Below are 25,115 nucleotides of genomic sequence, written 5' to 3'. Positions count from 1 at the left end.
ACTAGAACAAATAACTCTAAAATTTATACCGAACCACAAAAGACCTTGAATAGCCACAGAAATCTTGAGAAAGAAGAACAAAGTTGGAGGGATCAAGCTTCCTGATACCAAGCTATACTACAAAGTAATAGTAATCAAAACAACATCATCCTGGCATAAAAACAGACACACAGATCAATGGAACTGCACAGGCCGCCCAGAATGACCCAGGCTTCTGTGGTCAGTTACTCTATGGCAGAGGACGCAGCAAGAGGCACTGGGGTAGAGGCAGCTTCTTGTTTCTCCAATAAACTGGACAGATACATGTAAAAAAATGAAGCTAGACCACTTTCTTACACTATATACAAGAATAAACTGAAAATGAATTACATACTTGAATAGAAGACCCAAAGCCATAAAACTCCTACAAGAAAACATAATAAAATTTCTTATTGGGGGGGGGGGGGTAGCAGGGGGCGGGACATGTTTCCTCAGGAAAGGGAAACAAGAGTAAAAATAAACATGGCATTACATCAAACTAAAAAATTTTTGCACAGTAAAAGAAACTATGAGTAAAACGAAAGACAAGATACTGAATGGGAGAAGATACTCATCAATAATACATTTGATAAATGATTAACTTCCAAAATATATAAAGAACTTATACAACACCCCCCCAAAACAATTCGATTTAAAAATAAGCAGAAGACCTGAATAGACACTTCTCCAAAAAAGACATACATGTGGCCAGTAGACATAGAAAAGAAACTCAATGTCACTAATCATCAGAGAAATGAAAATTGATACCACAATGAGATACCACCTCACACCTGTCAGAATGGCACCATCAATAAATCAACAAGTGCTGGCGAGGGTGTGGGGAAAGGGAACCCTCATGCACTGTTGGTGGGAGTGCAGACGGGTGCAGCCGCTGAGGGGAACAGCATGGACTTACCTCAAAAAATCAAAAATAGAACTGCCTTATGACCCAGTGATCCCACTTCTGGGAATATATCCTAGGCAACCCAAAACAACAATTTAAAAAGATATGTGCACCCCTATGTTCACTGCAGCATTATTTACAACAGCCAAGATATGGGAGCAACCTGTGTCCACTGACACGTGATTAGATAAAGAAACTGTTGTACACATATGCAATGGAATATTGCTCAACCTTAAAAGAAATGAAACTGTGCCATTTGTGACATAGATGGACCTAGTGAAATAAGTCAGACAGAGAGAAAGACAAATACCATAGGATTTCACATATATGTGGAATCTAAAAACATAAAATAAATGAATAAACAAAATAGAAACAGACTCATAGATACAGAGAACAAACTGATGGTTGCCAGATAGGAGAGGTTTTGGGGAGCTGGGTGAAAAAGGTGAAGGGATTAAGTACAGATTGTCAGTTACAAAATTGTCTCATGGATGTAAAGTACAAAGTAGGGAATATACTGTATAATAACAATATTGTAATGACTATGTATGTGTCAGGTGGGTATTAGACTTTTTACTCTATGTTGGACACTTAACACTAACATAATGTTGAATGTCAACTGTAATTGAAAATTTAAAAAAATTAAAAAGCAATAATAAAAGTCATGATATATAGAAGTGAATTTCCTAGCAGAAATCAGCTGGGTTCAAGAATGACCTTCCCCAAAAAAGAGGAGCAGGGGGGCTGGAAGAAAATCCAAATTGGGCTAGAATAGATACCATTCTCTTATTGACAATTACTTAAGGATTGTCACCAGTTTCTCTGTGAGGAAATTAATGACAGAGTCATACAGTTCAGGAATCATTCCACTGCCTGCTGATCACAGCCACTTAGATCCTCAGATCACCAAACATCAGGGAAGATTTTTTAAAATGACTTATTTTTGAAATCTATCTTCTATCTATCATCTATCTATCATCTATCTATATCTATCTATCTATCTATCTATCTATCTATCTATCTATCTATCTATCTATCTATCTATCATCTATCTATCTATCTATCTATCTATCTATCTATCTATCATCTATCTATCATCTATCTATCTATCTACCTATCTATCTACCTATCATCTATCTATCTATCATCTATCATCTATCTATCTATCTATCTATCTATCTATCTATCTATCTATCTATCATCTATCTATCTATCTATCTATCTATCTATCTATCATCTATCTATCATCTATCTATCATCTATCTATCATCTATCATCTATCATCTATCTATCATCTATCTATCTATATCTATCTATCTATCTATCTATCTATCTATCTATCTATCTATCATCTATCTATCTATCTATCTATCTATCTATCTATCATCTATCATCTATCTCTATCATCTATCTATCATCTATCTATCATCTATCTATCTATCTATCTATCTATCTATCTATCTATCTATCTATCTATCTATCATCTATCTATCTATCTATCATCTATCTATCATCTATCTATCATCTATCTATCATCTATCTCTATCATCTATCTATCACCTATCATCTATCTATCATCTATCTGATATTATGGTAAATATACATGATATACAATTTACCACCTTCAACACCACCCCAAAACAGAAAACAAGTGTTGCAAGGGTGTGAATAAATGGGAACACTTGTACTGCTGGTGGGAAGGAAAATCATGCAGATTTGTGGCAAACAGCATGGAGGTTCCTAAAAAAATTAAAAAACAGAATTACCATATGACCCAGCAATCCAACTTCTGGGTATACCCAAAAGATTTGAAAACAGGGTCTCAAAAATATTTGCACACTCATGTTTGTAGCAGCATTACTGACAACAGCTAAAATGTGGAAGCAGCCCAAGTGCCCATCAGCTGATGAATGCAAGAGCAAAACATGGTATATACATGAAATAGAATATTATTCTGCCTTAAAAAGAAGGAAGATTCTGTAATATTCTATAACATGGATGAACCTTGAGGACATTATGCTAAGTGACATAGGTCCGTCAAAGAAAAACAACTACTGTATGATTTCACCTATATACAGTATGTAGGGTCGTCATAACCATAGAGACAGAAGGTAGAATGATGGCTCCTGGGGCCTGGGGGGAGGCGAGAATGGGCACTTATTGTTTAATAAGCATAGAATTTCAGTTTCACAAAATGAAAGAGCCATGGGGATGGACGGTGGGGATGGTGTATTTAATACCACTGAATGGTTAAGATGGTAAATATGTTATGAGTATTTTAACACAATTAAAAAAATAATGACACGGCTAAGTGGCCAGTTCTCTGCGGTGTACAGGTTTAAGCTGATTTAGTGACCTTAAACGGGCTTCTCAAAGTCAGGGTTTGGAGTCTGTGGTGGGAAGATGACACTCCTTCCAAACACAGCTGCCGAGTGTCTACAACTGTGTGGTTATCATTCTGTTCAACTTTTGGAAATAGCTCATCTCTTAAAGATATTGAAAGGTACATACATCTGAGAGGAAGATTCCTGGAAAACTCCTGTATGGCAGGGGAACCCTTAAACTGGCAGCTTGTGTTTGGGTCAACTGCTGGGAGGGGAAGGTGAGCCACCGCCCTGGCTTGTACAAGTAAGTCACGGGTAGATGAAGGGAAGAGAAGACCGCCCCCATGCCCCTCATCTTTGGGTATAAATGTTTCTGTTTTTTTTAGGGTATGAAATTTCCTGGAAAAACTCTTATGTTTAAATGAGGATTTTGCCAGGTATCTGTCGGTCCAGTGACTGACTCCACTTGGTAGGAGGCCAACATCAGTATTAACTCAGCATTCATTTCACAGGAATGTGTGATCTAAATGTCTAACGAAATTGTTTTGACAACAATGGGCAGGCAGGGCCATACACTGCTTAGTTTTTCTGGACAGCGGTGGGCTCCCCCCCGGAGCAGTGCAGTCCTTAAAGGCTGATTCCCATCAGATGTGAGGGTGCAGTCAGGAGACCCTCAGACTTGGTGGATTGCTGCCTTGGTGACTGAGTCTAGTTTAGTGCTTTTGGAGCTTTTCACATTTGAGTGGGCGAGAGGACACATTCTGGGTCTTGAGCCCTCCCTTTTTGTTTGAGGGCAGTCAAGGGTTTCCTGTTATTTATTAAAGATACACTCTTCCAAGAGCAGACAATCAGGAGCATTTGTTCAGATTATTGGGCAATTGCCTAAGCATCTTTCTTAAATTCCTCTTAATTTTTAAGAATGACCATTAAATATTAGTGGCACTTAACATTTCTTTTTAACTCCTGCCAAATTTAATTCCTTAATATTTTATTTTGAATATTATTTTTGGTTCTACAGTCTATTATCTGATATAAGCACAGCAAGCCCAGCTCTCTTTAAGGCTGCTGTTTGCATGGTGCATGTTCTCCTACCCTCTTGTTTTCAACCTCTCTGTGCCTTTGGAGCTAGTGTCTCTTGTGGATGGCATGTATTTGCTCCTGCCTTTTTATCTGGCCTGACAATCTCTGCTGTCTGATTTGGATTTCTTAGTCTGTCTGCTTTTAATGTAATTATTGATGTGGCTAGATTTGTACCTGCCATTTTCTATGTCTCACATCATAAGTCACCTCAGTACCGCTGTTCCCAGGCAAATAAAATCTGATTCCAAAGCCCACACGTAGTTTTAGTTCTGGTTGTACACTCATTTTGAAGCACAGCCCAGTTAGACTGACAGGGTACAGCCGAGGACCCCAGCGGTCCCATCAGCCTCCACAAGGGGCGTTTGTCAGCCTACCAGTCACAGCCGTCCCGCTGTACCATTCATTTATAATGGGACCACTCTGCGTCACCCCATTATGCGAAAACATCGATCCTTTGGAAAAAAACAAGGCATTTTCTAGCCGAGAGACTGGCCAGGAGAGTGAGTAAAACGTGACCGTCAGTAATGAAAAGTGGTTTCATTTATTTGAACTTTTCCTTTTCCAGACTCCTTATTTTTTTTCCTGATTTTGTCTTTTTCTTTCTATTTTTATTTTTTATTGATTTCAGAGAGAGGAAGGGAGAGGGAGAGACAGAAACATCGCCAGGAGAGAGACATCAACTGGCTGCCTCCTGCACCCCCTGCTGGGGATCAAGCCGAAGCCCAGGCTTGTGCCCTGACGGAATCACACCAATGACCTCTTGGTGCCTGGGTTGACACCCAACCGCTGAGCCACACCAGCTGGGCTTCATTTAACTCTTGGTTGAGCTCAGAATCCAGTGCTGGGCCTGCGCTGTGTCTGGGCTTTACTGCCTGAAGTGAAGACGGGGTACGCGGACCTCCTTATTGTAAGCTCTTGCAAAGGCTGTGTTCACCTGGGATCCAGCCTGGAGAAGGGACTAGGTTTGCCTTCCCAGCTGCTTATTTCCATGATCGCCTCAGTCTTCTTTCATCAAATAATATACATTCGTAAGAGCCACAGCATCCTGTACTCCTTCTACCCCTTGTGAGGTCAAGGGGTGTACAAGTGCATCCCTTACATATGAGAGATAATTCATATTTATAGTCTTTTTGCTAGAGTAAGTCCTGAGACTCAGATGCAATGCAATCCTGAACGATGCAGTCGTGTTTGCTTGTAGACAAGTGCTTACCCAACCAGTTATGAGTCATGTACTCCCTCATAGCTCCAAGAAGAACACTGACAAATGGCCTGTGTGGGCAGAAGGCTCCAGTTTTGCTTACTTAGGATCTGAGAGTCCAGTAGGTCACCATTACATATATTATCTATTGCTCTGCTTAAAAGCATGAAGTGCTTTTTCATGTCACCCACTGCTGCTACAGGCTTCACGTAGCTCTTTTGCAAGGAGATGTGCTATTGAATAATCATGAAAAAGATCTAATTTGTCCACAGGTGACATATGAGCAGCCTCCTCTTCAGCCATAAACACTTTCCCTGGGCCCAGTTTAATCTCCCTTTTGGCTCTGTGAGAGTCAGCCTTGGCCTGGGTATAGGTTAGTGCCTTACTTCGTACACAGGACATAATCAGATTGTGTAAAACCTGCCTGATATTTTGGATGGCTCCCCAAATTATTTCATTCATAGTTTATTACTCTTGAACTGTCCACTATCATGACCCCTAACAGGGTAGTTTGTTTTCTTGCTGAATTTCCTGTTACTTTTCCTCCATGACATTCAATTCGAGACTTGGCTTCATCTCCCTCAATGGACTCCAGCACTCCTCTGACTACAAATATAAGGCCTTCCAAGCAATTTTCAGTTCCCTTTGGAGCCCAGAACTTCAGGACCTTCTCAAGTTAAGTAACTCTGATACTTGATAATTAGTGTATCTCTTCAGAATCCTCAGGACTTACAGACTCTTTTTTAGCTGGAGAACTTTTGGTTTTCTTAGGAGTTTTGTTTCTCAATTCAATGGCATTTTCTTTTTGAGTCCATTGGATCTGTTTCTTTAGAAGACCTTTCTTTTGTTTTCTTATTTTCTTCAAAAGCACCAGTTTGAAGCTAACTTTGGGAGAAGGGGTTTCTCCTGTATTGTGAGCTGATGACTTGAATGTTGCTGAGATCCTTTTGAACTTTCACATTTCGTTTGCTTCCTAATACTTTCTTTCATCCAGAAATTGTTCTGTTTTTATTTTATGAGGATTTATATTTTTCTGATTTCCTTAAATTGGCTTGGACAGATGAAAATGTTTCTCTCTCTTCTGGATTCTTTCAAGCCTTTTTGTTCTTAGGTTCTTCATCCAACATGACTGACATCTGGCATCTTCATCAAGTTGCAGTTGCTTGGTGATGACTTTGTCATTTAATCTGGAATTGTCTGCCTTTTCTGAAGGCTCTTTTCTTTTGTTTGCCTCTATCTTTCCACCTGATGTTCGGACACTTCCAGTTCCACTTATATGTGGATTTTTTTTCAGTAAATATACAGTTGACCCTCCATATCCTTAGGTTTCACTTCCACAGACTCAACCAACCATGGATCATTGCTTTTCAGAGAGAATGGGGGGGGGGGGGGCGGAGAGAGAGAGAGAGAAACATCGATGTGAGAGGGACACATTGACTGGTTGCCTCCCTCACATGCCCCGATAGGGGCTGGGGATCGAGCTTGCAACCGAGGTACATGTGCTTGGCCAGAATAGAACCTGGGTCCCTTCAGTCTAAGGGCTGACACTCTAACCACTGAGCCAAACTGGCTAGGGCAAGTTTGAATAATAGTCACTAAAAAACAAAAAAATCCTCCAATGTATATTTAAAAAAATTTGTTTTTCAATTACAGTTGACATTCAATGTTATATTAGTTTCAGGTGTACGACATAGTGATTAGACACTTATATAATGTATGAAGTGGTTTCCCCAATAATTCTAGTACCCACCAGGCATCATACATAATTAAAATATTATTGACTATATTCCCTATGCTGTACTTTACATTCCCTTGACCACTTTGTAACTGCCAAATTGTATTTTTTTTAATTAAATATATCTTTATTGATTTCAGAGAGAGGAAGGGAGAGGGAAAGAGAGAGATAGAAACATCAATGATGAGAGAGTCATTGATCTGCTGCTTCCTGCACATTCCTTCCTGGGGGTCGAACCTGCAAACTGGGCATGTGCCCTGACTGGGAATCAAACCTCAATCTCCTGGACCATAGGTTGATGCTTAACTGGTGAGCCCCACTGGCTGGGCCAATTTGTACTTCTTAATCCCTTCACATTTTTTAAAAAATTACCTTTATTGTTGAAAATATTACTAATGTCCCTCCCCACCCCACTGATCCCCTCCACCCCTGCCCCCCAGGCCTACTCCACACTATTGTCTGTGTCCATGGGTTATGCACATATGCATATAAGTTCTTCGATTAATCTCCCCCCCAGTACCCCACTCCCGCCTTGCCTCTGAGATTCCTCAGCATGTTCCATGTTTCTATGTCTCTAGATCTATTTTGTTCATCAGTTTATTTTATTATATTCCACGCGAGAGTGAGATCATGTGATACTTGTCTTTCTCCGACTGGCTTATTTCACTTAGCATAATAATCTCCAGTTCCATCCATGCTGTCCCAAAGGATAAGAGATTCTTCTTCTTTACAGCTGCATAGTATTCCATGGTGCAGATGTCCCACAGCTTTTTATCCACTCATCTACTGATGGGCGCTTGGGCTGTTTCCAGATCTTAGTTATTGTAAACTGTGCTGCTATGAACATAGGGGTGGATATATTCTTTCTGATTAGTGTTTCAGGTTTCTTAGGATATATTCCTAGAAGTGAGATGATGGAGTTAAATGGTAGATCCATTTTTAATTTTTTGAGGAACCTCCATACTATTTTCCATAGAAACTTCACCAGTCTGCATTCCGACCAGCCGTGAACCAGGTTCCCCTTTCCCCACACCCTCACCAGTACTTGTCATTCATTGATTTGTTGATGGAGCCATTCTGACAGGTGTGAGGTGATACCTCATTGTGGTTTTAATTTGCATCTCTCTGATGATTAGCAGTGTTGAGCATTTTCTTATATGTCTCTTGGCCATCCGTATGTCCTCTTTGGAGAAGTGTCTATTCAGATCTTTTGCCCACTTTTTAATTGGATTGTTTGTCTTCTTTTTGTTAAGTTGTATGAGTTCCTTATATATTTAACCCTTTATCAAATGTGTCCTTAGCAAATATGTTCTCCATAAAGTGGGCTCCCTTTTCATTTTGTTGATGGTTTCTTTTGCTGTGCAGAAGCTTTTTATTTTGATGCTGTTCCATTTGCTTATTTTCTCCTTTGTTTCCCTTGCCCTGGGAGATGTATCAGCAAACATGTTGCTACGAGAGATGTCTGAGATTTTGCTGCCTGTGTTTTCCTCTAGGATTTTTATGGTTTCACATCTTACATTTAAGTCTTTTATCCATTTTGAGTTTACTTTTGTGTATGGTGTAAGTTGGTGGTCTAGTTTTTTTTTTTTTTTTTTTGCATGTACCTGACTGATTTTCCCAGCACCATTTATTGAAGAGACTGTCTTTCCTCCATTGTATGCTCTTGCCTCCTTTGTCAAATATTAATTGAGCATAATGGCTTGGTTCAGTTTCTGTTCCACTGACCTATATGCCTGTTCTTGTGCCAGTACCAGGCTGTTTTGATTACAGTGGTTTTGTAATATAACTTGATATTTGGTATTGTGATCCCACCAACTTTGTTCTTTTTTCTCAAGATGGCTGTGGCTATTCGGGGTTTTTTTTGGTTCCATATAAGTGTTTGTTCTAGATCTGTGAAATATGCTGTTGGTATTTTAATAGGGATTGCATTGAATTTATAGATTGCTTTGGGTAATATGGACATTTTAATAATGTTGAATCTTCCAATTTATGAACACAGAATATTCTTCTGCTTGTTTATATCTTCCTCTATCTCTTTTTTTGCAACTTCTTGTAGTTTTCTGAATACAGGCTTTTACCTCCTTGGTTAAGTTTATTCCTAAGTATCTTAATTTTTTTTGTTGCAATGGTAAATGGGACTTTTTTAAGTTTCTCTTTCTGAGAGTACATTATTGGTGTATAAAAATGCCATTGAGGAGGGAAGATGGTGGCACTCTAACAAGAAACAGAGCACCTGTATTTCCAGCCATGGACTGGATTTACAGCTAAAATACTGCATAGCCAGCTTGAAAAAACAAGAGAAATATACCTGAGTGGACATATTTTGAGTAAGGAGCACTGAAGAAACACTACAGAGTCTGGTAAGAGAGGGGGTGTGTAGAAAGGGGAAGTTCCACCTGACACCAAAGCTTGACTGAAAGACCCAAGTGTTAGAGGCTGCTAAGCTCCCTCCCCTTGGGAGTGTAGACTGGCATCCAAAAGCTGGGATCTCAAACCTAAAGTGGAGGAGAAGGGAAGGAGAGCCATGGGGGGACAGGGGGCAGAGGGAGCAGGGGAACAGTGTGCCTTTGAGGAGGGGACCGTGACTTCTTCCCAGTGAAAGAATGCTTCAAATGGTGGCAGTCACGACAGGAGACTTTCATCCCCAGCACTGACCGCAGGAAAGGCTATCCTGCAGGGTGTGTCTTCCCAATAGAAAGGGGCCAGAGAGGGGCAATCAGCAGTGACTTACAGAGAACCTATGTTTTCTTGTAAGGCACTGTGTAAAACACCAGAAAGCATTTGAACTGTGTGGCATGGGGAAGGGAAAGAGAGCCCTCCTGCTGGCAGTGAGGGACTGGAGCCACCAGCTGGTGGATCAGGTCTCCAGCCACTGGAGCTGCTGGTGGGATGAATTGGAGATTTTTGACCTGCTCCGAAGAGAGCTGGGATAGCATGCACAGAGCTTCCCCAGCTTTTTTGAGATCAGCTGTGTAGGAGACCTGCGTGGGGCTGACTTTGTGACCCCTCCTGCTTTGTTTTGAGGCATGAGTGTGCCAGGGCCTCACAAGGAGGGCCCTCTGCCTGTTTGTTGCTTTGTGCATTTTTGATTGCTGAATGGATGTCCACCTTCCTGAATTGCGCTGGGGAGACAGACCAGCAAAACCTGGGACTTGTGTCTGCACTGTGAATTCGATCTGAGCTCCCTATGAAATCAGCCTACCAGAACTGGGAAAGGAAGGGCGAAGCATGCCTACCTCTCCCTCAGGCTAGGAGCACCATCCCCGACAGGAAAGGGGCTGGTTCAGCTCACTGAAGCCCTAGATATCCCCCACAGGGCACAGTTCTGAGGGGGAAAGAAGAAGAACTCACAGGACAACAATATAAGAATAAGACTCTCAGGGACGATTGTTTGGGAACTGGAGGAAACGCTGAAAACCCCTTCTGGGGGCTGGGCAGGCAACATGCTCACTGGGGTCTCTTTTGATCAAACCCACTGAGCCCAGGACACTGAAACTGCCGATACAGACCAGGCAACAGACTGAAGCCAACCTGAACCTGCAGCAGGCCATTGTATGGGGAGCTGGAATTGGAGGAGAGGGTGGGGACTGAGCAGCTGGCTTTGAATGAGAGCCTAACCTCCCCACAGTGCGCGCCTGACAGCGAAATCTCTAAGGGGAGTGATACCTTGAGCTACAGTAACCTTCCTGCACCCCAGACTCTCTTCACAAGACTCTGGAGGAAGACCAGGCAACCACAAGGGGGAGGCAAAGGAGCTGACGGGGGAGGTGGTCCACTGAGCCTCAGGTCATCCAACTACCTAAGGACAGCAGAGCAAAACCTAGAGAGCTCCTCACGTTGACTGACACACAAGTGCCACCCAGTATATCCAAAGCCAGCACACAAAACAGTGAGCCTCAGACAACGTAGGCTGGCCAGACGAAACTCACCCTGGTGACTTTCTAAATTTTTTATTTTATTTTATTTTTTTAGAAAAAAGAGGAAAATATTTTTTAATTGATTTCAATTAATTATTTTTTAAGGATTTGTTTTGTCTTGCTTTCCTTTGTTTTGTTCTGTTATCAAGATTTTCTTGATGTTGCCTGCTTTATTACTAGGATATTTTCATTATAATCAATAAGTTTATTGCTTTTCTCTATTGTTCCTCCATATCTCTTATTGGTCTCCTTCCCTGCCCTTGCTTTACCTCTCCCCCTCTTCCTGTTCCCCTCTCATAACTTTTTTTCTTTTTCTCCCCCTTTTAGCCTTTGCCTTCCTGTCTTTTTCTTTGTTTGTTTGTGTTTGTATTTTTCTTTTTTTTCTTTTTCAACCATTTTCTTTTTCTTTTTCAACCATTTTCTTATTTCTAATCTCTTCTTTTTTTGTTTGCCCTCCTTTCCTTTCAGAATCTTTTCTCTGCCTCTTTTATCTCCCAGTAGCTTCTCTTTTTAAAATTATTTTATTTTTACTAGTATGAATAATATCCTTTTCTCTCTTTCTTCTTTTCTTTAGTATTTGTGTTCTTGCTTCACTCTTCCGATTGTAATTTCTCTTGGGTGGTTTTCATTGTGATTGTCAGGATATTTTGTAAGTTCCTGTTTGTTTCCTGGCAGTTTGGCTGTGTTTTGTTCTGCCCTGTCAGCACCTGTACAACAGCTCACATGACGTGGTTGTGGCTGAGCCTCACAGTTAGCCAACCTGAGGGGAGGCTCCTCCCATGAACAGGTCAACAACAATCTAGGCCCAGTCGGCGATTTTGTGGAAGATGGCGGCCCTGTGAGAAGCGGCAGGCGCCCCCACGCCCAGCCACGGACTCGATTTCCTCCTAAAATCCTACATAACCAGCTTGAAACAACCAGAGAAACATACCTGAGTGGATGGAGTGTGAATGGAGAGCAATGAAGACACATCACGGAGTCCAGTAAGAGAGGGGGGTGTAGGAAGGGGAAGCCCCCCCCCCGAAGCCTGTGCAGGGCTCTGAGCCCGGAGGCTTGGAGGCTGCAAAGCTCCCTCCCCTTGGGAGTGCGGATGGCATCCAAAAGCGGGGATCCCACACCCAGAGCAGACAGGGGAAGGAGCGCCCTGCGCACAGGGCAGAGGGACCCAGGGGGGTGGTGAGTCCCAGAGGAGATGACGCCTTCCTAGGAAACAAAGCCTCTAGTGCCAGCTGCGACCGGTGTCTGGCGCTCGGGGTGCCAACCATAGGGAAGGCTGTCCCAAGGCCTGTGGCACCCAAATGCTAAGGGACCAGAGGACTGCGCTGAGCAGCCGCACACGGGGACCCTCTGCCTCCCTGTGGGGCATTGTGTTGAGCCCCAAAAAGGCTGAATCTGCGTGGTGTGGGGGAGGGGAGGAGCCCTCCCTGCCCTGAGCTCCCGGTGCCGAGAGGCTGGGATCTGTGACCAGCCCTGACAGGCACCGTGGTGGCTCGTGAAGCTGCTCCAGCTTTACTGAGACCAGTGGTGCGGGGAGCGCTGTGGAGCTGACTTTGGGTTCGTTCCCGCTGGATGCCTTGGAACGAGGGCGGCGGGACCTTGCAGGGCGGACTATCTGCCTGTGTGTTGCTTTGTGCATTTGTGAGTCTGATTGTGGAACTGGCTCCCACCTTCCCGGCCTGCACTGCCGGGACAGACCAGCGGAGGCTGGGGTTGGGGGCTGCACAGTGGACCGTCTGAGGGGCGGGCCTGGTGCGACAGCCAACCAGAGCTGAGCAGGGAGGGGTAGAGCCCTCCGGCCTCTCCTGCAGCCGGGAGCACCGCCCCCAACAGGAGGCCCCAGACACCCCCGCAGGGCACAGTCCTGAGGGGGAAGGGAGAGCAGCTCACAAGACAACTGAACAAGAATAAGACTCTCAGGGATTGTTGTTTGGGAGCTGGAAGAAAAGCTGAAAACCCCTCCTGGGGGCTGGGCAGGTAAAGGGCTCACCAGAATGTGTTCTGAATCGAACCCACTGAGCCCAGGCTGCTGAAACAGCCCAGACAGAAGAGGCAACAGGCTGAGATCAATCTGAAGCTGCAGCACGTCAGAGCCTGGGGAACTAGAATCAGAGGACAGGGGAGGGACTGAGGAGCTGGCGGTGGAGCAGAGACTAACTCCTGCAGAGTGAGCACCTGACAGCGACACCTCAAGGGGAGTGACACCTGGGCTACACTAGCCACCCTGCACCCTAAAGACTCTACAGAAGACTCTGGAGCAAGACCAGGCAACTACAAGGTTGCAAAATAGCGGACAAGAGGAGGTGGCCCACGGAGAGCCTCAGATCAACCATCTACCTAAGGACACCAGAGCCAAACCTAGACGGCTCCTCACATTGGCTGATACACAAGCACCTCCCAGGAGAATAGAAATCAGCACACAAAACAGTGGCCCTCAGGCAACACAAGCTGCCAAGAAAAAACTCACCTGATCGACTACTTTTTTTTCTGCTGCTTTTTTCTTTGGTTTGGTTTTGTGTTTTTTCGGTTTTGGTTTTTTTGTTTTGTTTGTGGGTTTGTTTATTTTTTCTCTTTTTTCCTTAGGAAGAAGAGAAAATTTGTTTTTTCTTCTTTTTAAAATTTTATAATAATTTTTTTTTTACATTTTTTTAACTAAATTTTTTTCTTCTCCTTTTTATAAAAGAATTTTGTTATGCCTTGCTTGTTTTTTAGTTTTGTTTTGGATATTTGCTTTGCTTTGTTGTATCCTTGCTTCTAATATCAAGACTTTCTTGATATCCCTGTTCAACTACTGGGACTTTATCATTATAACCAAGTTTACTGCTTTCCTCTATAGTTTCCCCCAAATCTCTTACTGGATTCCCTCCCTGCCTGGGCTTTATCTCTCTCTCTCCTCTCAATCCATTGGCATAACTTTTTCTTCTGTTTCTTTTTTCTTTTCTACCTTTCTTTCATTATGCTCCCTTCTGTCTTCCTGTCGGATTGTTAGTTTCCCTTATTCTCTTTATTGTATTTTTTTCTCATTTTCAACTACTATTTCTATTCTCTCCCTTAATTTTTTGCTGGCCCTTCTTTCAGAATCTTTTCTCTGCTTCTGTTACCTCCCAGTAGCTTCTCTATTTTTTATATTTTAGTTTATTATTAGTTTCTAAATTTTTACCAGTATTAACAACTATATACATCTCTCTCTCTAAGCTTTACTTTTCTTTTTTTCTTTCTTTATTTTTAAGCATCTTTTTTTCTTTTCTTTTCTGTGTGTGTGTGTGTGTGTGTTCTCCCTTCACTCTCCCAGTTCTATTTTCACGTGGGTTGTTTTCATTGTTACTGTCAAGATATTTTATAAAATACCCCTTGTTTCCTGGAATTTTAGTTGTGCATTGGCCTGCCTTGCCAGCACACATACAACAGCTTACACGTCAAGGTTGGGGCTGAGACACAGTTAACCAACCTGAGAGAAGGGTCCTCCCAAGGACTGATCAACAAAAATCTAGACCCAACCACAACAGGAGAACATAAAGAAACCACAAAAGGGGTACCCACAAGAGGAACACGACTAGAGCAAAGAACTCAGAGGTATATGGAAAACGCACCTCTGGGCTCCACTGGACCCACAAGACAAAATCCTATCCCACAAGACTGGGGGTCAGCAAATATACCTAATATATAGATACAAACACTAAGACCTACCAAAATGGGGAGACAAAGAAACAACCCCCAAATTAAAGACAAGGAAACATTGCCAGAAAAAGACTTTGATGAGATGGAGTTAAGCAAGTTATCAGAAATGGAATTCAGAGTATGGATGAAGATGTTCAAGGAACTTAAGACTATAGATGATAAGATCGAGGACCTTAGTGAAAATATGAAAAAAGAGATACACACCATAAACAAAACTCAGACAGAGATAAAGAATGCTGTATCTGATATCAAGAATGCACTGGAAGGAATTAAAAGCAGGCCAAATGAAGCAGAGGATAGAATAAGTGACTTAGAAGACAAGGTATAACAAATCACACAATCAGAGCAGCAAAAAGAAAAAAACACTTAAAAAGCATGAGGACAGTCTAAGGGAGCTTTGGGACAACATGAAGCGAAACAACATTCGCATTATAGGAGTGCCAGAGGGGGAGGAAACTTGAGATAGAGAACTTGGTGGAAGAAATAATTATAGAAAACTTCCCTAGGCTGGCGAAGGAGAAGGCCACACCAGTTGAGGAAGCACAGAGGGTTCCAAACAAGAGGGACCCAAAGGGACCCACTCCGAGACACATCATAATTAAAATGGGAAATGGCAAGGACAAAGAAAATATTAAGGGCTGCAAGAGAGAGACAAGCAGTGGCCTACAAGGGAACCCGCATAAGGCTAACAGCTGATTTCTCAACAGAGACTCTTCAGGCCAGAAGGGAGTGGCATGAAGTTCTGCAAGTAATGAAGAGCAAGAACATGCAACCAAGATTGCTTTATCCAGCAAGGCTATCATTTAAATTTGAAGGTGGAATAAAGAGCTTCCCAGACAAAAAAAGATTAAAAGAGTTCAGTACCACCAAACCAGCATTGCAAGAAATGCTAAAAGGACTGCTTTAAGAAAAAGAAGGAATAGTGAGAGAAAGGTACATCAGCATAAAGGGGGAAAATGGCATTAAATAAGTTGATATCAATAGTAACCTTAAATGTAAACAGAATAAATGGTCCAATTAAAAGACAAAGGGTAGCTGAATGGATAAGAAAACATGACCCATACATATGCTGTCTACAAGAGACCCACTTGAGAGCAAAATATTCACACAGGCTGAAAGTGAAGGGATGGGAAAAAATATTCCATTCAAATGGAAAAAAGGGGGGGGGAGTGTCAATACTTATTTCTGACAAAATACACTTCAAAATAAAGACCATAACAAGAGATAAAGAAGGTTACTACCTAATACTAAAGGGATCGATCCAACAGGAAGAAATAACCCTTATAAGTATATATGCACCCAATATAGGAGCACCTTAAGTATATAAAAAAATTCTTGGGGGACTTTAAGGGGGTATTGACAACAACACAGTCAGGACTCTAACACCCCACTGTCATCATTGGACAGATCATCTAGACAAAAAAACCAACAGGGAAACAGAGATCTTAAGTGACACACTAGAGCTAATGGATTTGACATTTATAGAACATTTCACCCCAAAGCAGCAGAATACACATTCCTCCTAAGTGCACATGGAACATTCTCAAAATAGACCACATGTTAGGGCACAAAACAACTCTCTACAAGTTCAAGAAGATTGAAATCATATCAAGCATCTTCTTGGATCACAATGCCATGAAACTAGAAATCAACCACTATTAAAAAAACTCAAAAATATTCAAACACATGGAGGTTAATAGCATGTTATTAAACAATGACTGTATTATCAATGAGATCAAGAAAAAAATCACACGCTTCCTGGAAAAAAATGAAAATGAACAGACAACAACTGAAAATCTCTGGGACACAGTAAAAGCAGTCCTGAGAGGAAAGTTCATAGCATTACAGGCCTATCTCAAGAAACAAGAAAAAGCTCTAATAAACTATCTAACACAGCTAAAAGAATTAGAGAGGGCAACAAGAAAAGCCCCAAGGAAGTAGACAGAAAGAAACAATAAACATCAAAGCAGAAATTAATGACATAGAGACTAAAAAATAAATAAATAAATACAAAAAATAAATGAAACCAAGAGCTGATTTTTTTCTTTTCAATTTATCTTTATTGTTGAAAGTATTACAGATATCCCTCTGTTTTTCCCCCATTGATTCCCTCTACCCTGCTTCCGCCCCTACCCACCAAGCCTTCACCACACTATTGTCTGTGTCCATGGTTTATGCATATATGTATGTAAGTTCTTTGATTAATCTCTCCTCACCTACTCCCCACCCCTGCCTTCCCACTGATATTCATCAGTCTGTTCCATGCTTCTATGTCTCTGGATCCATTTTGTTTCTAAGTCTATTTTATCAGATTCCACATGAGTGAAATCATGTAAAACTGAGTCAGGAAGAATCAGAAAACCTGAATAGGCCAATAACAACTGATGAAATTGAAGTTTGTAATAAAAAAAAAAACTCCCAGCAAACAAAAGCACTGGTCCAGACGGCTTCACAGGGGAGCTTTCTAATTCTTTAAATTGTAGTGTTATTTTACCAATAATTTCTCCTGCTTTTTGAGGAAGGCTTGCCGTGCTATGAATTTCCCTTTCTAAAAAAAATTTTATTATTATTATTATTTTTTAATTTTATTATTGTTTAAAATATTACAGATGTCCCTTTTTCTCCCCAATGACCCATTCCACTCCATTCCTTCCCCCTCCCCAGTCCCTCTCCCCACCATTGTCCATGTCCTTGGGTTGTGCATATATGCACATAAATTCTTTGGTCACTCTCTCCCCCTCCACCCACCTGTCCTCCTCCATCCCTCTGACATTCATCAGTCTCATCTATGCTTCCATGTCATTGAATCTATTCTGTTCATCAGTTTATTAAGCTCCTTAGATTACACGTATAAGCGAGATCATGTGATATTTGTCTTTCGCTGCCTGGCTTATTTCACTCACCATAATATTCTCCAGGTCCATCCATACTGTCCCAAAGGGTACAAGATTCTTCTTCTTTACAGCTGCGTAGTATTCCATGGTGTGAATGTCCCACAGCTTTTTTATCCACTCATCTACTGATGGGCACTTGAGCTGTTTCCAGATCTTAGCTATTTAAACTGTGCTGCTATGAACATAGGGGTGCATATATTCTTTCTGATGAATGTTTCAGGATTCTTGGGATACATTCCTAGGAGTGGAATCACTGGGTCAAACGGCAGCTCCATTTTTAATTTTTTGAGGAACCTTCATACTGTTTTCCATAGTGGCTGCACCAGTCTGCATTCCCACCAGCAGTGCACTAGGGCTCCCCTTTCTCCACACCCTTGCCAGCACATGTCGTTTGTTGATTTGTTGAGGGCAGCCATTCTGACAGGTGTGAAGTGACACCTCATTGTGGCTTTAATTTGCATCTCTCTGATGATTAGCGACATCAAGCATTTTCTCATGTGTCTCTTGGTCATCCGTATGTCCTCTTTGGAGAAGTGTCTATTTAAGTCCTTTGCCCATTTCTTAATTGGGTTGTTTGTCTTTCTCTTGCTGAGTGCTTTGAGTTCTTTGTACACTTTGGAAATGAATTTCCCTCTTAAGACTGCTTTCACTGTGTTCCAAAGATTTGGGTTGTTGTGTGTTCATTTTCATTTGTTTCCAGAAAGCTTTTGATTTCCTTCTTGATCTTATTGGTAACCCATTCATTGTTTAATAACATGCTATTTAGCCTCCACGTGTTTTGAATGTTTTTACTGTAGTGGATTTCTAATTTCATGCCATTGTGATCTGAGATGCTTGATATGATTTCAATCTTCTTGAACTTGTAGAGACTGGTTTTGTGTCTTAACATGTGGTCTATCCTTGGGCATGACCCATGTGCACTTGAGAGAGATGTATGATCTGCAGCTTTGGGGTGAAATATTCTGTAAATATCAATTAAATCCTTGTGATCTAGTGTGCCATTTAGGTCCCTGTTTCCATGATGACTTTTTGTCCTGAAAATCTATCCAGGAAAGTCATTGAGGTGTTAAATTCCATACCTACGACTGTATTGCTGTTGATCTCTGCCTTAAAGTCCTTAAGGTTAATATTGGTAGGTCGTTATTTATTACCATTTTAATTCATTATGCCTATGTTTCTTTCTCTATTTCTTCTAATTATAGCAGCCCCTTTAACATTTACTGTGATGCTTGTTTGGTGGGATAAACTCCTTTAGCCTTTTTTTTTTTTTTTTTTGGTCTGGGAAGCTCTTTATTTCACCATCTATTTCAAATGATAGCCCTGCTGGATAGAGAAGTCTTGGTTTCAGATCCTTGTTTTGCATTACCTTGAATACTTCATCCCATTCCCTTCGGGCCTGTAGAGTTTCTGATGAGACATCAGCTGGAAGCCTTATGGGAGCTCCTTTGTACGTAACAGATTGCTTTTCTCTTCCTGCCTTTAAGATTTTCACTTTGTCTTGAATTTTTGGCATATTAATTATGATGTGTCTGGGCATGGGCCTCTTTGGATTCTTCTTGCTTGGGACTCTCTGCGCCTCCTGAACTTGTGTGACTTTTTCCTTCACCAGGTCAGGGAAGTTTTCTGCCATTATTTCTACAAACAAGTTCTCTAACCCTTGCTTACTTTGACCTCTCCTTGCACTTCTATGATGTGAATATTATGTTTCATGCTGCCCCACAGTTCCCTTATCTGTTCCCCTTTTTTAAAAACTGTTTTCTTCTTTTTGGATCTCTGAGAGTGATCTTTTCTACCCTATCTTCTAATGCACTAATCCAATCCTCAGCTTCCTCTAATCTGCTGTTTATTCCTTCCAATGTATCCTTTATTTCTGCTATGTCATTCTTCATTTCCTTCATAGTTTCCATATCTTTTTTTCATGCTGTTGAGCATCCTTACAATCAGTATTCTGAACTCTATATCTGATAGATTGCTTATCTCCATTTCATTTAGCTCTTTTTCTGGAGACTTCTCTTGTTCTTTCCTTTGGGCCTTGTTTTTTGGTCTCCCCATTTTGGTTGCCCATTTGGGTTTGTTTCTATGTATTAGGTGGGACTGCTAGGACTCTCAGTGTTTTTGGATGGTCTCTGGTGCAGGCCAATGTCAGATTCTGTTTGTGACTGGCCTTGAGTGCTCTGTTTGGAGCTATCAACAACCCACAGCTTGAGGTCCCCTCTGTTGGTGCTGGGTGAATTTGGACTGGACCAAGATGCACACCAAAGTCTGCTTTTCCAATGCCCACGTCCAGAAGCAGATCAGGCAAAGGCTCAAAGCACCCTGAGGTATGCCTCTGCCTGCAGGCTGATTAATCTGATTCTCTTAATGAGCCTCAGGCTGTAGAAATTCCACAAGTAGGGTGAGAGGTTTTCCAGTAGGGTGGGGCAATTCTTTCCCTCTCAGGCAAAAGCTGCTTGGAGGATAAATGTCTGTCTGTGAAAGATTTCCTTTGCACTGTGGGGGAATGACACAGCACAGGAATCCACAGGAGTGCCCTCTGAGTTCTGTCTCCAACACCCACAACCTTAGAATCTCCTCACACAGCACCAGGCCACTCTCCCCTTCCTCTGCTGAAGCCCAAGGTGAGTGGCTGCACATGAAACTTTGTGTGGTGGCTCTTTAAGAGGGTGCCTGCATTTCCAGCCATCTTTACCTGGCAGACAGCAACCCTGCTGCTTTTCAGAGCCAGATGTCATGTGGGCACCTTTCTTGGTTCTGGTGCTCTGGCTGGGGAGCCCATCCTGGGGTTTAGGCCCCAGAGTTCTCAGTGGGAACCCACTAAAGCTGAGATGTCCCTCCAGACCTTCAGCTGCTGCCTGTAGGAGCCCCACCAGCCCTTTTGCACCTCTGCATTTCCTACTAGTCTCTATGTGGTCTGCACTTTTCTTCTATGGCTATGATGATGCTCTTCCTGCTCATCTTCAGTTGCAGTTAATTATTCAGGATGTTTTTTTTCTACTTTATGTGTAATTTGAGTTGGGTCCAGGAGAGTGTCAGTGTAGCTTTCACTCAGTCTGCAGCCATCTTTAAATTCCAAGACCTGGTTCTTTGAAAATATAAAGAAGATTGATGAACCCTTAGCCACTCTCACCAACCAACAAAATAGAGAGGGCCCATATAAATAAAAAGAAGTGAAAGAGGAAATATAAGAACTGACCCAACAGAAATACAAAGGATAGTAAGAAAATATTATGAGATATGTCAACAAACTGGACAACCTGGGTGAAATGGAAAAATTCCTAGAAACATACAATCTTCCAAACCTGATTTAGGAAGAATCAGAACACCACAATAGGCTGATAACAACTAATGAAAATGAGGCAGTAATAAAAAAAACTCCCACCAAACATAAGTCCGGGACCAAATGGATTTACAGGCTAGTTTTACCAAACGTTTGAAGAAGAATTAAATCTATACTCCTCAAACTATTCCAAAAATTTCAAGAGGAGGGAAAACTCATAAGCTCTTTTTATGAGGGCAGCATCATCCTAATCCCCAAATCAAAGACACCCCAAAGAAAGAAAATTATAAGCCAATATCCCTGATGAACATAGATGCTAAAATCTTCAACAAAATTCTAGCAAACCAGATCCAACAATACATTAAAATACACCATGACCAAGTGGGATTTATTCCAGGGATGCAAGGCTGGTATAATATTCAAAAATCAATAAATGTGATATATCACATAAACAAAATGAAGGACAAAAATCACATGATCATATCAATAGATGCAGAAAAAGCATTTGACAAAACCCAGCACTGATTTTTGATAAAAACTCTCAGCAAAGTGGGAATAGAGGGATCATACCTCAACTAAATAAAGGCCATAAATGACAAACCTGCAGCCACATTATACTCAATGGGCAAAAACTAAAACCATTTCCCTTAAAAAAGGAACAAGACAGGGATGTCCACTTTCACCACTCTTATTCAACATAGTACTGGAAGTCCTCGCCACAGCCATCAGACAGGAAGAAAACATAAAAGGCATCCAAATTGGAAAGGAGGAAGTAAAACTGTCATTATTTGCAGATGACATGATACTGTACATAGAAAACCCTACAACTCCACCAAAGTATTACTAAATTTGATAAATGAATTTGGCAAAGTAGCTGGATATAAAATTAACATCCCAAAATCAACAGCATTTATATACACCAATAATGAACTCTCAGAAAGAGAAACTAAAAAAACAATCCCATTTTCCCTTGCAACTAAAAAAATAAGATGCCTAGGAATAAACTTAACCAAGGATGTAAAAGACCTGCACTTGGAAAACTACAGGACACTGAAAGAAGAAATAGAGGAAGATATAAACAAGTGAGAGAATATACCATGTTCGTGGATTGGAAGAATTAATATCATTAAAATGCCCATACTACCTAAAGCAATTTATAGATTTAATGCAATCTCTGTTAAAATACCAACAGCATATTTCACAGAACTAGAACAAATATTCCAAAAGTTTATATGGAACTGAAAAGACCCTGAATAACTGCAGCCATCTTGAGAAAGAAGAACAGAGTGGGAGGGATCACTTTACTGGATATCAAACTATAGTACAAAGCCATTGTAATCAAAACAGCCTGGTATTGGCACAACAACAGACATATAGATCATTTGAACAGAAAAGGGAACCCAGAAATAGACCCACATCATTATGGTCAGTTAATATTTGACAAAAGAGGCCAGAGCATACAATGGAGTAAAGACAGTCTCTTCAATAAATGGTGCTGGGAAAATTGGACAGGTACATGCAAAAAGATGAAACTAGTTCACCAAATTACATCATACACAAGAATAAATTAAAAACGGATAAAAGACTTAATGTAAGTTATGAAACCGTAAAAATTTGTTCATTTCATCCAGGTTTTCCAGCTTGATGGCATATAGTTGTTCATAGTATTTTCTTACAATCCTTTGTATTTCTGTTGGGTCAGTTGTTATTTCATCTCTTTCATTTCTGATTTTGTTTATTTGGGTCCTTTCTCCTTGTTTCTTGATGAGTCTGGCTAAAGGTTCATCAATCTTGTTTATCTTTTCAAAGAACCAGCTCTTGGTTTCATCGATCATTTGTATCGTTTTTTTTTAGTCTCTGTATCATTTATTTCTGCTCTGATCTTTATTATTTCCTTTCTTCTACTTTGGGCTTTTCTTGTTGTTCTGCTTCTAGGTCTTTATGTTATAGGGTTAGATAATTTATATTAGAGGTTTTTTGTTTGTTTTGTTTTTTGAGGTAGGCCTGTAGTGTTATGAACTTCCCTCTCAGGGCTGCTTTCATTGTGTCCCATAGATTTTGCATTGTTGTGTGTTCATTGTCATTTGTTTCCAGGAAGTTTTTGATTTTTTTATCTCTTTGGTAATCCATTCGCCATTTAATAACATGCTATTTACCCTCCATGTGTTTGAATGTTTTTGAGTGTTTTTATTGTAATTGATTTCTAATTTCATGCCATTGTGATCCAAGAAGCTGCTTGATATGATTTCAATCTTCTTGAACTTGTAGACTTGTTTTGTGTCGTAACATGTGGTCTGTCTTTGAGACTGTCCTGTGTGCACTTGAGAAGAAAGTATATTCTGCAGCTTTGGGGTGAAATGTTCTGTAAATATCAGTTAAATCCATCTGATCTAGTGTGTCATTTACGGTCAGTGTGTCCTTGTTGATTTTTGTTTGAAAGACTTTTTCAGTGAAGTCATTGGGGTGTTAAAGTCTCCAACTATGACTGTATTGCTGTCAATCTTTCCCTTAAAGTCCTCCAGAAGATATTTAGGTGCTTTGATATTGGGTGCATATATGTTTATCAAGGTTATATCCTCTTGATGGATCAATCCCTTCAGTATTATATAGTGACTTTTCTTGTCTCTCGTTATGGTCTTCATTTTGAAGCCTATTTTGTCTAATATGTGTATTGCTACCCCAGCTTTTTTTTCATTTCCATTTGCATAAAATTTTTTTTCCCCATCTCTTCACTATCATCCTGTGTGAGTCTTTGTTCTGAGGTGGGTGTCTTGTAGACAGCATATATTTGGGTCATGTTTACTTATCCACTCAGCCACCCTAAGACTTTACTGGAGCTTTAAATCTATTTACATTTAAGGTTATTGATAGATACTTCTCTAATGCTATTTTAATTCTTTATGCTTACGTTTCTCTCTCTCTCTATTTCTACTTCTAATACAGCAGTCCCTTTAACATTTCCTGCAATGCTAGTTTGGTGGTGATAAGTTTTTTTAGCTTTTTTTTTTTTTTTTCTTTCTGGGAAACTTTTAATTTCATCATCTATTTTGAATGATAGCCTTGCTGGACAGAGTAGTCTTGGTTTCAGATCTTTGTTTTGCATTACCTTGAATACTTCACTCCATTCCCTTCTGGCCTGTAGCATTTCTGATGAGAAGTCAGCTGACAACCTTCTGGAGCTCCTCTGTAGGTAATAGATTGCTTTTCTCTTGCTGCCTTTAATATTCTCTCTTTGTCTTGAATTTTTGGCATTTTAATTATGATGTGTCTGTGTGTGTGCTCTTGCTTGGGACTCTCTGTGACTCCTGAACTTGTGTGACTTTTTCCTTTCCCAGGTTAGGAAAGTTTTCTGTTATTATTTCCTCAAACAGGTTCACTAACCTGTGCTTACTTTCGACCTCCTCTGGCATTCCTATAATACAAATATTGTTACATTTATGTTGTCCCACAGCTCCCTTAGATGGTCCTCCTGTTTTTAAATTGTTTATGGGTCTCTGATTGAGTGATATTTTCTACCCTCTCTTCTAATTCACAGATCCGATCCTCAGCTTCCTCTAATCTGCGGTTTATTCCTTCCAGTGTATTCTTTATTTCTGACTGGTCGTTTTTCACACTTTCCATTTCTTTTTTCATGCTGTTGGGCATCCTTAAAATCAGTATTCTGAACTCTATCTGATAGATGGTTTATCTTTATTTCATTTAGCTCTTCTTCTGGAGACTTCTTTTGTTCTTTCATTTGTGTCTTGTTTCTTGGTCTCCCCATTTTGGCTGCCCATTTGGGGTTGTTTCTATGTATTAGGTAGGACTGCTAGGATTCTCAGAGTTTTTTGATGGTCTCTGGAGCATACCAATGTCAGATGCTGTTTGTGACTGGCCTTGAGTACCGTTTTGGAGCTATCAACAACCCACAGCAAGAGTTCCCCTCTGTTGGGGCTGGGTGCATTTGGACTGGGCCAAGATGAACACCAAAGTCTGCTTTTCCAATGCCCAGGTCCAGAAGCAGATCAGGCAAGGACTCAGAGCACTCTGAGGTCTGCCTCTGCCTGCAGGCTGATTAATCTGATTCTCTTAATGAGCCTGTGGCTGTAGAAAC

General features: G+C 40.9%; 2 pseudogenes; both read right to left on the bottom strand.

Moving 5' to 3' along the window:
- Positions 1 to 220: 220 nt before the first annotated feature.
- On the bottom strand, positions 221 to 5,986 carry LOC107539193 (replication factor C subunit 1 pseudogene; annotated as a pseudogene).
- Positions 5,983 to 25,115, bottom strand: part of LOC148091172 (replication factor C subunit 1-like) — a 34,865-nt pseudogene continuing 15,732 nt past the window's right edge.

Source organism: Miniopterus natalensis, chromosome 17 (genome assembly GCF_054644295.1).
Source record: "Miniopterus natalensis isolate mMinNat1 chromosome 17, mMinNat1.hap1, whole genome shotgun sequence".
NCBI lineage: Eukaryota > Metazoa > Chordata > Mammalia > Chiroptera > Miniopteridae > Miniopterus > Miniopterus natalensis.
Note: the sequence above shows the minus strand (reverse complement) of the source record. Positions and strands in the feature narration are given on the sequence as shown.